Source organism: Myotis lucifugus, unplaced genomic scaffold (assembly GCF_000147115.1).
Source record: "Myotis lucifugus unplaced genomic scaffold, Myoluc2.0 scaffold_22, whole genome shotgun sequence".
Classification (NCBI taxonomy): Eukaryota; Metazoa; Chordata; class Mammalia; order Chiroptera; family Vespertilionidae; genus Myotis; species Myotis lucifugus.
This window is the reverse complement of record NW_005871070.1, coordinates 11,980,356-11,989,429: the sequence shown is the minus strand read 5'-3', so window position 1 is coordinate 11,989,429 and position 9,074 is coordinate 11,980,356.

The following is a 9,074-nucleotide window of genomic DNA, read 5'->3' as shown; positions in this document are numbered from 1 at the left end:
ACTGTTGAAGCATACACATCTGAGGCCAATTGCGCGGTTGGAACGGAGCTGTTTGCATTGACGTAGCGTATTAACGCTTCCTCGCTCTGACCTGCATGAGTTCCATTGCTTCTTTGATAAACAAGTATATTAAGGATTATATTTGACTTTACAAAGTAGTAAACTAGCTTTCTGTATAGCCACACCTGTATATCATTTGGTCGTTCTTTAACCATTAAATGAGGAACAAGGACTTCTACTTCCAACCAAGATGGAACACCAAAAGCTCTATTTACCCTCCCTCCAAAACAACTAAAAAGACAAAATTTATGAAACAAAAAAAGACATTGAACATCTAATAATAAAAGCCTGTGATCTCAGAGAGATGGGAAACAAAGGGGGTGAACCCCATGATTTCCCTAGATTACTGTTTGAGGAGAGTTTCCAGGCAATGATGGTACAGTGGTATGGGAAGGGGAAACCCACGCAGAGTGGACTCCTTAAGTAGAGGCAGTGTAGCTGAGAGTCTGGAGAGGTCAAGGAAGCTGGAGTTCACAAGTCACAGTACCACAGAGAAGAGAACCACAGGGATGGAGAGCTCAGAGATCTGTAGAGGCTCATGCTTGGCTCTTTAGCTGAGAACTGAGTGGTACATGCATATCATAAAACTACACATCAGGACTGGGGAAGACCCACACGAAAGGGATGAAAGGAACAATATCCGGGGCTCACAGAGAACTTAGAATACTAGTTCCTGTTCCCATCAACCAGAGTAGAACACCTGGGACAATAGGTGAAATACTCAGAAGGATTTTGCATCATGATTGCATCAAAGTTAGCTCTAGATACACATCCTCAAAAGTTCAAACTATTTGAACAAAACCCAAGAACACTTATCAACACCCAACAAAGTAAAATTCACAATGTCTGGCTTCCAATAGAAAATTACCAGACAGCCCAGCTCATGGCTCAGTGGTTGAGCATTGACCCATGAACCAGGAGGTCACAGTTCAATTCTTGGTCAGGGCACATGTCCTGATTGCAGGCTCAATCCCCAGTGTGGGGTGTGCAGGAGAGAGCTGACCAAAGATTCTCTCTCACCATTGATGTTTCTATCTTTCTCTTCCTCTCCCTTCCTCTCTGAAATATATATTTTAAAAAATTACCAGACATGCAAAAAGTAGCAAAATATCATTGAAATGAGGAGAAAATCTAATCAACTGAAATAAACCAACCCAGAAATGGCATGGATGCTAAAATTAGGAGGAAAGAACATTAAAACAGTTATTACAACCATACTCTATGTACTCTAAAGTTAAGTCACACCTTGGAAGATATTTTTAAAAGAAGACATTTTATTTTTGGAAATGAAAACTACAATATCTGAGAAAAAATATACTGACTGAGATTAACAGCAGACTAGACATTGCAGAAGAAAAGACTAGTAACACACAGCAACAGAAACTACCTAAAATGATATAGATAAGAAAAAAACAGACTAAAAGTTAAATAAAGAGAGCATCAATGAGCTATGAAACAACTTAAAAGTCCAATATATGTATTATTTGAGTCCCTAAAGAAGAGAACTGGGAATAGAAGAACTATTTGTAGAAATAATAGTAATTTTTCCCCCAAAATTTGATGAAAACTATAAGCCACAGATCCAAGAATATCAACACACACACACACACACACACACACACACATCATGGGGAATATATCAAGTAACATCATAATTAAATCATTTAAAGACAATGACTAAGAGAAACATCTTAAAGGCATCCAGAGAAGAAAACAGGTTATAAACCACAGAATAAAGAGTCAGATGACAGCAGACTTTTTGTCAGAAAGTGCAAGCATTTAAAGAAAAAAAGATCAACCTAAAATGCTATTACTTGCAAAAATACTTTCAAAATTAAAGATGAAATAAAGACTTTTTAGAATTAGATAATCCAAAAGAATTGTCACCAGCAGACCTGTACTCCAAAAAAAAAAAAAAGGTAAAATGAAGTTGTTCAGACAGGAGGAAAATGAGATGAGATGAAAATATAGTTATGTAGAAGGAGGAACACTGCAAATAGTACCTAAATAGGTACATCATAGGTAAATATAAAAAAACATTTTTCTTATTAATTAAATGTCATTAAAAGATGATTATTTAAAATTAAAATGAGAAACGTGTATTGTGGGGTTTACAACATAGGCAGAAATAAAATATAAGACAGAAATAACATAAAATCTGGGAAGGGAAAAATGGATGTATTACTGTAATGTCTGTCTACCAAGATGTATACTATTGCTTAAAGGTAGGCTGTGAGTTAAAGTGGATGATATGGTAACTATAAGTTAAGGTAAACCCTGCTGCAACCACTGAAATCACACAATAAAGAGTTATATCTCATAAGCCAACAAAGGAGTAAAATGGTGTAAAGTGAGGGCCCAACTTTGTTCTTTTGCATGTGGATATTCAGTTTTCTCATCACCATTTGTTGCAAGACTGTCCTCTAACTATTGAATGGTCCAGACACTGACAAAGAAGTAAAATGGAATCATAGTAATAACTCAACTAAAAGTACGCACGGGGGAAGGAAAATGGAAACAAAGAACAAATAGGAAACAAATAGTCAAATGTAAATTTAAAATCTACCAAGTCACATCAAATATAAGTAGTCTAAGCTTTCTAATTCAAAGTCAGAGACAATCAGATTGGATTAAAAAGAGAGAGAGAGAAGGATCTATTTGTATGCTGCCTGTAAGAAACTCCCTTTTAAACGCTAACATACAAATAGATTAAAAGCAAAAGGATGGAGAAAATAAACTACCTAAGCTAACACTAATAAAAAGAAACCTAGAGTGGTTATATTACTAACAGACAAAATAGATGTTTGAACACTGAATATTACCGGGGGTGGGGGGGCGGGCGGCGGGGAGGGAGGAGGAAGAGTCAATTCATCAACAAGGTACAATAATCCTAAGTATATACAGCTACTAGAAGAGCTTTAGAATACAGCAAAAATGATATAACTGCAAGGAGAAATCTGCAACTGTAGCCAAAGATTTCAACATCCTTCGCTCAATACCAGTTATTTGCTAGAACAAATAGACAGTAGGCCAGTAAGAACATAGAGTATCTGAACAACACTGTCAAACAACTTGAGTTGACATATTAGAATACTCCATATATGGTGAAGGCCTGAGGTGGAGTGGGAACTAGATGGAGGGGGATATCTGTAATACTCTCAACAATAAAGATTAAAAAAAAATAACAGCTCGGCTGGCGTGGCTCAGTGGTTGAGCATTGACCTATGAACCAGGAGGTCACAGTTTGATTCCCAGAAAGGGCATATGCCTGGGTTGTGGATTTTGGGCTCAATCCCTAGTGTGGGATATGCAGGAGGCAGCCGATCATTCTCATCATAGATGTTTCTATCTTTCTCTCCCTTCCTCTCTGAGATCAATGGAAATATATTTTATTTTATTTTATTTTTTAAAAAATCTATTTTATTGATTTTAGAGAGGAAGGGAGAGGGAGAAAGAGATAGAAACATCAATGATGAGAGAGAATCATTAATTGGCTGCCTCCTGCACGCTCCCTATTGGGGATCGAGCCTGCAACCCAGGCATGTGCCCTTGGCCGGAATCAAACCTGGGACCCTTCAGTCTGCAGGCTGATGCTCTATCCATTGAGCAAACCCAGCTAGGGCTGGAAATATATTTTTTAAAAAAGAACACTCCATACAATAACCGCAGAATACACATTCTTTTCAATCACATGCAGAATATTTAGCAAGGTAAACAACATTCTGAGTTATAAAATAAATCTCAATAAGTTAAAAAAGAATTTCATCGTATACAATATGTTCTCATACCTCAATGGAATAAAATTAGAAATTAACATCAGAAAGAGATCTGTGAAATCCCTAATGACTGGGAAACAAAATAGCACGCTGCTAAATAACCCAAAGGTCAAAGGAAAATCATAGGGAAATAAGCATGTATGCATAAATGAAAATGAAAACTCGGCATACCGAAACGTGTAGAATGTAGCTAATACAGTGCTTAAAGGGACATTAATAGCACTCCAAATATCCATATTAGAAAAGGTCTCAAATCAACAATCTGAATTTCTACCTTAAGACACTAGGAAAAGCAAATGAAACCAAAATAAAGAGTAGAAAGGAAATAATAATGATCAGAGTGAAAAATTAGTGAAATGGGAATATAATAAAGAAAAATCGTGAAACCAAAATTTGAGAAGAACAATAAAATTAGCCAGGAAAAGAAGCTAGAAAACACAAAGCAGTACTATTAGAAATGAATGAGGTGATATCACTACAAATTCTGTAGCTACTAAAGTGACAATAAGGACATATCATGAACCAGTTTACACCAAAAAAATTTCATCAATTTAAGTAAAGTGGACAAATTCTTTGAAAGACACAAATTACTCACTCAAGAAGAAATAGATTACCTAAATAGTCTTATATCTACTTAAAATTTAAACTTTGTAGTTAAAACTTTTTCACGAAGAAAACTCCAGGTCTAAATGGCTTTATTTATTCAACCAAAAATTAAAGAAAGAAATAATACAAAGTTTACCAAACTCTTCCAGAAAATTAAATAAAAAGGAGGCATATTTCCCAATTACTTCTATAAGATCAACATTACTTTAGTACCAAAGACTAAGACATTGTAAAAAAAGAGAAAAAAAGGAAAACCATAGACGAACATCTTTAATGAACATAAATTTAAAGCAAAAAAAACCCCACACACCTACAATCATATATAAATATGACAATATTTTACAACCAAGTGGTATTATCCCAGAAATGCGATCAATGTAATTTATCATATTATAAAACTAAAAAGGAAACACCATATAATCATCTCAATAGATGCATAGAAAGCTTTTGACAAAATACAATATTCATTCCTGATTTTAAAAACAAAGCAAAATAAAACCTTATAGAAAACTAGATATAGAAGGAAACTTCCTCAACATGATGAAGGCTTCTACAAAAATTCTACAACATCATACCAATGATGAAATGCTGAATATTTTCCCTCTAATATCAGGAACAAGACAAATATGCCTACTCAGACCTCTTCTATCCAATACTGTTCTGGAGGTTCTAGCCAACGCAAAAGCATGGAAAGAAAGAAGTACAGCTGCCTTCATTCACACATAGCATTTCATCTACACAGAAAATTCTATAGCATCTACAAAACAGCACAACTGGATTTACAAGCTTGTAGGATGCAGAAGCAATATACAAAAATCAATTGCAATTCTTTGCAATAGCAATGATAATTGGATTTTGGAATTTCAAATTATAACCATTTTCAATGGCATAAAAATGGGAAATACTTAGAGATAAATTCGACAAAAAGGTGCAAAACCAATATATAGACAGAACTACAAAATACTGCTGAGAAAAATGAAGGAGTACCTAAATAAACTGAGCGATATATAATGTTTATGGATTGACAAACTCAGGGTTGTTAATATGTAAGTCTTCCCGACCTGTTGTATAGACTTAGTATAATAATCATCAAAACCCAGCAGGCTCTTTTTGTTTGGTAAAAACTGACCCGTTGAATCTAAATCTCAGACAGAACTGCAAAGGACCTAGAGGCCAAAACAAACTTGAAAAAGACCCAAGTTGGAAGATGTAGACAATCTGACTTCAAGACATTAAGCGGCAGCAATCCAGAGAGTGTGGCGCTGGCATGAAGATTGACACACAGATCGATGCAGCAGAACAGAGTCCAGACATAAACCTACATGCATATGGTCAGTTTATTTTCCGAAAAGGGTGCAAGGGCAATTTAGTGGAGCAAAGATAGTCTTTTCAATAAAATTTGCTGGCCATCCATATGTTAAAAAAAAAAAGTACTTCAAATCATACCTCACATCATGTAAAAAAAATTAACTCCAAGTGAAATCAGAAACGTAAATATAAAGCCCTGAACTATAAAACTTCTAGAAGAAAATATAGATGAAATCTTGGTGGCCTTGGATTAAGCAATGATTTTATAGTCACCGAAAACACAATACATAAAACATCCAATTTAAGAGCTTCCATCCAAAGACCCTGTCCAGAGAATAAAAGGACAAGCCACAGACTGAGAGCAAATATCTGCAAAACACATATTCAATAAACAATTTGCATCCAGAATATATAAAGGAGCCACAAAACTCAATAATAAGAAAACAACCCATTTTTTTAAATGGGCCAAAGATTTGAACAGACACATCAGTAAATAAGATATGTACAGACCCAACATGTCTAGTAATTAGGGAAACGCAAACTAAAATCACACTAAGGTACCACTACACACCTATAAGAATGTCGTTGGTGAAGATGTGAAGGAACTGTAGCTCTCATACTCTGCTGGCAGGAATGTAAAAATTGATTTAATTACTTTGGAAAGCCATTTTGATAGTTTCTTTAGAAGGTGAGCACCCACCTGCCATAGGATCCAGCCATTACATTCCTAGATACTTAGCCAAGAGACATGAAAGTATTTGTCCATGCAAAGACTGCATGAATGCTCATAGATGCTGCATTTGAATACCTCCAAACTAGCAAATTGTCCATCGACAGAAGAATGGATAAACAAATTGGCATATATCCATATCATAGAATATTCTTCAGCACTTCAAAGGAATGAACTATACAGAACATGGATGAATTTCAAAATAATGATGCGGATAGGAAGAACTCAGGCCAAAAATTGCACAGTGTATGATTCGATTCATATAAAATTCGAGTCAATGCCACTTATTCTATAGTAAGAGAGTAGATCAGTGCCTGCTTGGGGTTGGGGAAGATTCGGGGCAGGTGAGAGGAAAAGGTTACAAAGTCAGGAGAGAACTTTGGGAATGATGGATGTTTATTATCTTGATTGTGGTGACGGTTCCGCAGTTGTATACTTACGTCAAAACTTACCAAATCATACACTTTAAATATGTGAGTTGGTAAGACTGTCTCCAAAAAAAATGTTTGATGAGGAGCAAGATGTTTACATAATTCAAAATACTTCCTGCAAACTATTTATAAATTAAAAGGGAAAAGGAGTGACTTTACAGTAGGGAAGCCTGGCAGACACCGCCTTGATGGAGTGGTCAGAGTGGCCATCCGGAGTGAGGCACTGGAAGCCGCAGCCCATGAGACCGCGGGCACTCCTCAAAGGAACCGGCTTGCCACGTTTTTAAGTATCAAGATGATGAAAGTCAAGGACTGAGGAGCTGTACCTGTTGAGGGAGACCTCAGAGACTGACAGTGAAAGCAGGGCTTGATTCTGCAAGGGACCCCTTTGCTTAAAACACACTGTAACAACAGTCATGGAGCTCACAGGGACATCGGTGCTCATTCCCCGATTTCAGTGATTGTGCTGAGGATTACCGAGCTTATAGGGGATATTTTCTCATATGTCTAGTTGATGCAACATGTATTTAGGTATGTTTCCAGGTTGGGTTTGCAATTTGCTCTCAATTGCTTAAGAGAAAAAGTTATTTTTCTGTACTTCCAACTTTTCTGTTAGTTGGTGATGGTTAAAAAATTATTCTATTTACACATCTGTTTATGTGTTTGAGAGTTCCGTGGCATAGACTCCTAGAAGTAGACTAGCTGTGTCAAAAGATATGAACACTTAAAAAGGTGATAAATTTTCCAAAATGCTTTTCAAAGAGATTGTGCCAATTTATACCCTTGTCAGCAATCTATGAAAGCAACTATTTCCTCTTGCTCATTTTGGGCTCTATTATGCACTTTTCTTTTTGCCAATCTGCTATCTCATTTTAATTTGTATCTCTTCAGTCAATAGTGATGTTGAAACATTTTTATGGGCTTATAAGCAATTAAATTTCTTTTATTTGTGAAATACATCTTTTAAATTTATTTTTACTTATTGATGAGAGAGAGAGAGAGAGAGATGTCAATTTGTTGTTCCACTTACTGATGCATTCACTGGTTGCTACTTGTATGTGCCCTGACCAGGGATTGAACCACAACCTTGGAACATCAGGATGACTATCTAACCCACTGAGCTACCCAGCCAGGGCTCTGTGAACTACATGTTTATATTCCTTGTCCAATTTTAAAGATATTCATATTTTCCTTTTTAGTTATAAGAATTTTTTGTATATTAAGAAAATTGTTTGTTTGTTTGTTTGTTTGTTTGTTTTGGGTCTGTAGTCTGGATTTTAAAACACTTATTTTTCTAGCTGACTACCTTTTAACTTAGTGCTATTTTTATTCTGTGCAGCTATTTTAAGCTTTATGTAGCCAATTTTCTTTTTCAGTTTCTGAGTTTTGTGTCTTGCTTAGAAATATTTTCTCCAATTCAAAATATGTGTGTGTGTACACTTGCATTTTTTTCTTGTTTTGTTTATTTACATTTGAATTGTTTATCCATCTGGAATTTAATTCGTGTAAGGAATCAGATAGACATCCAGCTATAACTTATGTTCTTCCAAATGGTTAGCTAATTAACCCAACACTGATTACTGCAGTGTATAATTTTATTTTTTTCTCTAGTTGGAAATATTATTTTACCCTATGCAGGCACACCTTGGGATATTGCGGGTTTGTCTCCAGACAACTGCAATAAAGCAAGTGTCACATGAAGTGAGCCACACAAATTTTTTGGTTTCCCACTGAATATAAAAGTTATGTTAACACTACACTGTAGTCAATGAAGTGGGCAATAGCACTGTGTCTAAAAAAAAACAATGTATACATCTTAATTTAAAAACACTTTATTTCTAAAACTAGAGGCCCGGTGCACGGGTGGGGTCTGGCGGCCGGCCCTGATCAGGGTGCGGGAGGCCAATCGAGGGTGGGGCCAGCCATGGGGAGGGACCGAGGGCAGGTGGTTGGCCAGCCCTGCCCCCTGGTCGAACTCCCAGTCGAGGGGACAATTTGCATATTAGCCTTTTATTATATAGGATATGTTAACCATCATCTGAGCCACCAGTGAGTGTAATCTTTTTGTTGGTGGTGGGTCTTGCTTTGATGTTGATGGCTGCTGACTGATCAGGCTGAAGGTGGGGTGGCTGTGGAAATTTCTTAAAATAAGACAACAGCCCT